The following is an 8,233-nucleotide window of genomic DNA, read 5'->3' as shown; positions in this document are numbered from 1 at the left end:
CAGGGAGCCTGCATCCTCCGTTCTATGCCTGCTTCTCTGCCTACTTGTGATCTCCGTCTGTCAAATAAATAAATAAAATCTTTAAAAAAATATCTCTTATAGTTTGTTTCCCTCTCTTTCCCTCTTTCCCTGTCCCCTGTGTCCTTCTGTTTTGTTTCTTAATTTCCACATATGCATGAGATTATAGTGCCTTTGTCGGTACAGAAGGTGGATCCGTGCTCTCTTTCCTGGGACAGTGACAACATCCGATCAGGAGAAAAGCTACCCTGGCAACCTTTGAGGGTTTCCTTTACTGTGCCCAGCTCAGAGCTAGACCCCCCCTTTTTTTAAGATTTATTTATTGGAGGGGGAGAGGGGCAGAGGCTGAGGGAGAGAGAGCTCCAATGAGACTCCATGCTGAGCACTGAGCCTGGAGCCTGAAACAGGGCTTGACCTCATAACCCTGAGATCATGACTGTGAGATCACTACCTGAGCCAAAACCGAGAGGCAGATACCTAACTGACTGCACCACCCAGGGCACCCCAGAGCCAGACCTTTATGAAGACACAGTGTATGAGTTATGATTGATGAAAAAGTGAGTAGATTGATAAATATTCTAGGTTCCTGATTTCAGAGAAAGAATCAACCATGGGGCACCTGGATGACTCAGTTAGTGAAGTGATCTTGGAGTTGTGAGTTCAACCCCACGGTGAGTGTAGAGATTGCTTCAAAAATAAAATTTAAAAGAAAAAAAGAATCAACCACAACACTGAATATTCGTTCTTGTGTTAATTAATTTTTCATGTTCATTGAAAGCTTATACCCAGTTGAGAGCTCTCCAAATACTCGCTCTAAGCATTTTAACCTTGACATTTAAAAAAATTTTTAAGAATTAATTTCAGCAAAAATCCATTTGAACCAGACAGTGCCAAGACCAGACGTGTGAACTTTGCTGGTTTTCCACCTGTCTTACCTTATCTGCCCAGCCCTGGACCATCTCATTCTGTGTTTATATTCCTACCAAGGAAAGAATAAGCAGACAGATTTCTCCCGATGGACTTTCCTCATCTCTCCATCTCTGCTCTAGTTGTGCATGTATGCTGATGATGTAGGAGAATGGGCATTATGTGGGGAAGTTAGGAGACCAGGATCTAGTTCCAGTTTTTGCTCTCACTGAGATGTATGGTGTGGACAATTTATTGCCACATGTTTTTTTCTTCTCTGCCAAATAGAGATTAGATTGATTCTAAGGTTACTCTCAGCTCCAAGCATTTAATTCTAGCAGCAAATAATGGCCTCTATCACCTCTTATTCTCTTTGTTGTCTTATTGAATGAGATAAAGTGTAAAAAGAATGCCATAATGTAGAATATATGTGAAAAGACATCATTATGCTGCTTGTATTAGCAATAGCTTGTGGTCATGTCTGAGTCCCTCACAGTGCTGTAACCGTAACCGACGTGTATGGACTCCTTACTCTGTACCAGGCTGTGCTGTGCTAAGCACTTTGGGCATATTTACTCATTTAATTCATAGAACAGACCTATAAGGAAGGTACTAAAGATCACATTCATTTTACAGGTAGAGAAACTGAGTCTCAGAGAGGTCAAGTGAGTTGCCCAAGGTCCTGTAGGTAGGAAGTGGTGAAGACAGAATTTGGCTCAAGGTGGGCCTTTTCTAGAGGCTGTGTCTCAGCTTCTGCACTCTCCACTTCTCCTGGGGGCAGGAGCAGTGCCTTACCCGTCTTGGTGACCTCCCTTAGGGCCTGACTACCGTGTTGAGCACAGAGTCACACAAAGTCAGAAAATGACCTGGTGGAGATTGAGCTGAATGTAAAAAGATACTGGTTGTGGGTAAACTTTCTCACTTGAGAAACTTCCAGAACAGGTGTCCCTAGGCAGCTATGAGTAATGTCCAGAAGACATTTAAGAAGGGGGCAAGTACTTGGGGCATGCTCAGTCTTAAGGGAAGACATAGGCTTGCTGGCCTCGGTAGGTTCCTTGCAGTCTGAGGATTCAGTGTCCCGCCTGATTCCTAGAACTGTTGGCTGAAAGAGAGATGCTTACGATAAATCACAGCACGGGACTAAAGGTGACAGGAATCACGCACTTGGCCACATGTTTTTCTTGTGGGCTGGCCAGCCATACGCGGCCATTTACTAGCATTTCATCAGCTGTGTAGGGCTTTCCCCATAAGCTTCCTTTCCGATTACTCACAGCCCCTGCGGGAGGAGGGAGGAAACGAGGGCACGTGGGGGAGGGGCTCTCTGCCCTCGGCGGCGTGGCGCGTCACGGCAGGAAGCCGAGGGGGTCTCAGAGCTACTGGCTGTTTGCTAGTTGGCTCTCTTACTCATGGCCCAGGACCCAGAGCTTGGTGAGTTAGTGCACAGGCCAACCATCTGCCTCTTTTATGATTGTTATATTTTCTCGACAACTAAGAAAGGGCTCACTCTGTGCACTCGACAGCACCACTGATGTTCTAATGACTTCTCTAGCCCATCCCATATACTCAAAGCATGCTCATTTGTTCGTTTATTCTTTCAATGTGACTTTTTTTTTAGTGAACACGTGTTGTAAGCCGGCAGGGATGTTGAGGCTGGGATACAGAGATGACTCCTGAATCTCTCTCTGCCATCAAAGAACAACCAGTAAATGGAGGAAGTTGGCAAGGTCCCGTGTAATAACGGCGCGGCAGGAGAAATGTGTGCAGGGAACGAAAGGAATGAAGAGGGGCCATGAGGAGAGAAGGCTTCCACTAGGGTGAGGCTTGAGCGGCGTAGTGGAAATTGCGCTGGATGGGAAAGGGCATTCTAGGGGAAGGATCAGCTCTTGCAATAGGTAGAGACTCAGAAGGAGCAGGTATAGGCGACAGTGAATTCCTTGTGACATTGGGAAAGGTGGATGGGGGGGGAGGTATGGAAAGTCTGCAAAGATTAGAAAGTGAAGGGCTTGCAAAGGGAGTCTAGATCCTATTCTACAGATGTGAGCCAAGAAATATCATTCTAGTGGCCACCTGAAGGTAACCTGCAGAGTGAGAACAGAGATGGCTGAAAGACAAGCTGGATAATGATTGCCACCAACCCCAGTATCCACGAGAGGCATGAGGAGACATGGCAGTGGTCCAGTGAATTTACCAGTTTGGCAAAGCAGTAGTGCCCTCTAGGTAAGAGTGTGGGCTCTGAGGCAGACATTCCCAGGTTTGCATCCTGGTTCTGCTGCTTTACCTGTGTGCGCATAGGCGAGTTCCCCCACATCTGTCCCCAGAACATTCATCAGTCAGTGGGGAATGGTCATAGTGCCCGCCTTAGAGACATACGGTGAGAATTAAGTATGCACAATGCCGGGCCCACTGTGGGTGCCTGACTCTTACTACAATGAAAGGGGTGAGAGGAATCACAGACGACTGGTTGCAGCAGCCAGACGGTAGTGCCATCACTGGCCAGAAAAGACTGTATTCAAGAGGCAGACGAGGATCACAGGAAGGATGCGGAGAAGGGGAGAGTTACTGGGTTGTGTATAGGACTTGACGGGACTGACTCTTTTTATCTAAAAAGGCCAAAATGAGGCACATCACCTTGTGTTTTCCTCCTAAGTCACTTTTCTGCCACAGGACCTTTGTACTTGTTGTTCCCACTTCTTCTAGTAAGTACTGCTGCACAAAGAAAAAAAAAAATGATCTCCAAATTCAATGGCTTAAAAAAGCACAGTTATTTTATTAATACATCTCACGGTTCTGAGGTTGACTGGACCCAGCTAGGTGGCTCTTGATCTGGGTGTCTCATGTGGATGTACTCAGACAGTGATGGCATGGGAGACATCTCAAAGGCATCCTTGCTTCCTTGCAGATAACCCCACAGTTAGAGCAAAGAAATAAATGTGTAAGGAAATTCACACATGCTGTATCACTTGATTCTTCTTCTTTTTTAAAAATTTCTTTTCAGTGTACCAGAATTCATTGTTTATACACCACACCCAGTGCTCCATGCAATACGTGCCCTGCACAATACTCACCATCAGGCTCACCCAACCTTCCAGCCCCCACTCCTTCAAAACCCTCAGATTATTTTTCAGAGTCCATAGTCTCTCATGATTCATCTCCCCGTCCAATTTCCCCACCACTTGATTCTTAAACACACTGCGCAGCTAGGGTTACTGTCTTCATTTCAGATGAGGTAAATAAAACTTGGAAAGACCAACTGATTTTCTACCAACTGGATGTGGACCTGAGATTCAGATGAGGTCCTCTAAGTATAAATGTCTTTTGAAATTTTGAAATGTTCTTTTCACTTAGATCCATACTGCTTGCATCCGTAGGTATAGATGACTGATACGGGGAAGAGAGATTAGGAAGGCAAGGGCTTTCCCACCAACATGGAGGGGTGTTAGGAATCGGTTGCCAGGTAAGATCCAAGATGCTTAGTTAAACTTGAATTGCAGATAAAGAACAAATTATTTTTAAGTATACGGATGACTCAAATATTGCATGGTGGCATGCTTATACTATAACATGATTCATTGTTTATCTGAAAGTCAATGTCAGCTTTCACTGACCTCTGTGCTTCTATTTGGCAAATATGGGAACCCTACATTCAGAGCATGAGAAGATGCACAGGAATGGAAACTGGGTATCTGAAAGGAAACTCTATACAACTTGAAAGTACGGCATCCAGCTAAGTCTGCATCCTAGCCCCTCGTGGAAGTGTGTGAGAGGACGCATCATCGGGTTCCGGATGCGGATAAGTTGTGGGAAGAGGAATCTCGGAGGGAGGGAGGGATGGGCTTAATGATGCCATTTGGTGTCGCGGTGCAGATAACAGTTGACGACATTATGCTGAATGACAATATGCCAGACACAAAGGACAAGTATGCTATTATTCCACCTATATGAGGTATCCTGGAAATACACACAGTACACAAAGTCGATACACAAAGTATCAACTAGTGGCTACCAGGGGTTGAGGGTAGAGAGGGATGAGGGGTTAGTGTTTAGTGGGTACAGAGTTTCCATTTAAGAAGATGCAGAAGATGAAAATCTGGGGATGGATGGTGGCGGTGACTGCCCAGTGTGAATGAACTTCACGCAACTAAAATGTAGAGTTACAACCGACTGAAATAGTAAATTCTATGATACGTCTGTTTTACCACGATTAAAGAAATAATTCAGCCAGACATCCTGCCGTGTCCAGAAAAGAGCTCTGGAGGGCATACTTATACTATAACATTATTCACTGTTTATCTGGAATCCAATTTTAACTGGCCTCTGTGTTTCTGTTTGCTAAACATGCAGCTGGATCATGGCAGGCTTGTGAGGGACATGAGAAAGCGAGGCGGATCTCCAGCTTCTTGCTGCTCCATATCCAGGGTGAAGGACAGATCACCAGAGGGATCCAGATGGGGGAGGGTCCCTTGGGGACTTAAATTTAGCCCAGGCGACTCAGGTCAGGTCACTGACTGCGACGGCCCTAGGCTGGTAGAACCCTCAGAAGGACATTGTCCATTCTTTGTAATGTGGGGACTTTTTCTGCCCCCAATCACATCCTCAGGGTATAATGGCTTAGTGTGGGGTTTTGGACACAGTATGAATTGTTATGGACAACTGTGAGGACATACCTGCCCTGGTCCTTGCGATAGGGTGCTCCAGCCTGCTAAAATCAGACCAGACAGAGTAGCTGTCGAGACAGACCTTCCAAGGAAGCCACAAGGCCAGGGACGCAAGGGGTAAATAGAGACAGTTCTCAATCTGCCCTGATGACAGGTCACCAGGGAATTCTGGGAGCTTTATCTATTCACCTGCTCTTGTTAAACGAACCAACACAGTAACTGTCTACCCCCTCACACAAAGCAGTACATTTCATAGCAAATATTTTTTAACAGCATGTTTACTATCTTATTTTTAAAGTGTTTTTTGTTTTTTTGTTTTGTTTTGTTTTGGTTTGGTTTTTTTAGGTGTTATTTGTCAGAGACAGAGAAAGAGAGAGAGAGCACAAGCAGGGGGATCGGCAGACAGAGAGAGAAGCAGGCTCCCTGCCGAGCAAGGAGCCTGACGCAGAACTCAATCCCAGGACCCTGGGATCATGACCTGAGCTGAAGGCAGACGCTTAACCCACTGAGCCACCCAGGCATCCCACCTGTTTACTATCTTAAAGTGAAATTCGTAGTTAATAGAATTTATACACACCACTTTAAGAACATCACTAGAATGCCTTAACTGCAGGAGAAATGAAAGTAACTTCAAATACTCTGTATTTCAATATTTAAGTGTTCAAGCACAACTACTTTAACAGGCCAAATAAAGAACGTAGTTGCTTCTATGTAGTTTGCAATGGACAAATCGGATTTCAGAGTAGCAAAAAAAGTTTAATTAAAAATTACATGCCTTTTTGACTTTTGAAGTCAGGGCTCAATAAGTATATCTGTGTACACACACACACACACAGAACGACCGTGAATATGGGAACCACAACACAGTTCTTCTGATAATTTAGTACCACCAGAGCACCCTCATGAGAAGATTTTCCAAAATGGTGAACTGCTCTTGGAAAGTTCCAAGCAAAACCAAGAGCAGGCAGTCCTTCCGGGACTCACCCCCTGCTGGAGAGTTCAGAGCCTAAGAAAGCGGTGGGAAAACACTTCCCGCTTGATGTAAAATAGAGTTGGAGTCCAGGTTCAGGTTGATAAACAGGCGTTTCTCTTGTATGACATTCTACCGTTGAGCGGAGTGCGGGACAATTCTTTACCACTGTCCTGCATGTTGCAGATGTCTCTGTACTGTGACCTCTGCTCACAAAGGCTGGGAGCATCCCCGATCATTGTGACAACAAAACACACTCCCAGGTTGTCCTGGTGCTCCCACTGGTAACCACTGATAGAACAGGTCTGACACTTAACAAGAGTATTTCCTCCCGCACTCCCTTCCTTCCTTCCTTTCTGCTCCTTGCCTGCCTTTGTCTCTCCATTTGGTCCTTTGAAGCAGGAGAGGGGACAGGGGAGAGGAGAACCCAATCCGTCTTGCATGTGGACTGGCTCAGGAGGATAGATGAAGCAACCGCAGAGGATCCTGCAGCATAGGTCTCCAAGATCTCACCAGGAACCTGCCATCGGCAGGGAAAGAACTAGCACATTGTCCTTACTTCTGTAGTGATTTAACACCTCATGAAACTCTTCCAGAATACCATGTCCTGTGAATCTACACACAGACGGCACAGTAGGCAGAGCAGGGTTATTGATGGCATTTAAGGGATGAAGAAACTGAGGCACAGAACACTTAAGTGACCCAGGTTCCTGACATTCTTCCCCATTTTAGCGCTGTGTGTTTCCTTGCCAACCACCTACCTCCCCCTCCCGCCATGACGTGTAATATGGCTGTGGAGACTTAGCAGATGGTCTATTCTCCCCTGAAATGAAACTTCCAATAAACAGGAGCCCACTGTCTCCAGTGTACTGATCTCTACAAGTACCAGCATGGCTATTTAAAGTCAGTAGGTTTTAAATAAATACTTGTTTAATAAATGAACTAGTATCTTCCTGGCTTCCTATCTGTTATCCTTGTCCCAAATGTCTCCTCTTAAAAAAGGATCTCATTACCCCACTTTCCTTGCAAAAGCCTGCCACGAAGCAACCACTGTCTACAAGGGAATTTTGAGCTCCTTGGCTTGGCATTCAAGACCTGGTTCCAACTTTCATTCCTTCCCACACCCATCCATGCCGCTCGCACTCTAAAGCATCCTAACTACTTGCCTCTAGTAGCTAACTTTTACTGGACCCTGACATAGGCCAGGCACTGTACAAAGTACTGGATGTACATGAATCTATTTCATTTTGACCAGGACTGTATGAGATAGACACTGTTATTGTCCCCATTGCCATAGAGAAGGAAACTGAGGCTTCAATAACTCACCTAAGATCCTGCAGCTTTTGAACGGTGCGTCCAAGGTTTGACCCTCCCACCCGTCTGCCACGCTCTAACCCCACACTAAGCCAAATTCAGCTTGGGTTTTATTTATTTATTTATTTATTTATTTAGTGGAGAACAATTTTTTAAAATTTACTTCTTTTCAGTGTAACAGAATTCATTATTTTTGCACCACACCCAGTGCTCCATGCAATCCGTGCCCTCCACAATACCCACCACCTGGTACCCCGACCTCCCACCCTCCTGCCCCTTCAAAACCCTCCGATTGTTTTTCAGAGCTTGGGTTTTATATTTTGACCGAGGCCTGTGCTCAGACTCTTCTTAGCCTGGAATATGCCTTCCT

The sequence above is a fragment of the Mustela putorius genome, unplaced genomic scaffold, assembly GCF_011764305.1.
Source record: "Mustela putorius furo isolate JIRA1106 unplaced genomic scaffold, ASM1176430v1.1 tig00003988_pilon_pilon_pilon, whole genome shotgun sequence".
Lineage (NCBI taxonomy): Eukaryota > Metazoa > Chordata > Mammalia > Carnivora > Mustelidae > Mustela > Mustela putorius.
This window is presented reverse-complemented; position numbering follows the sequence as displayed.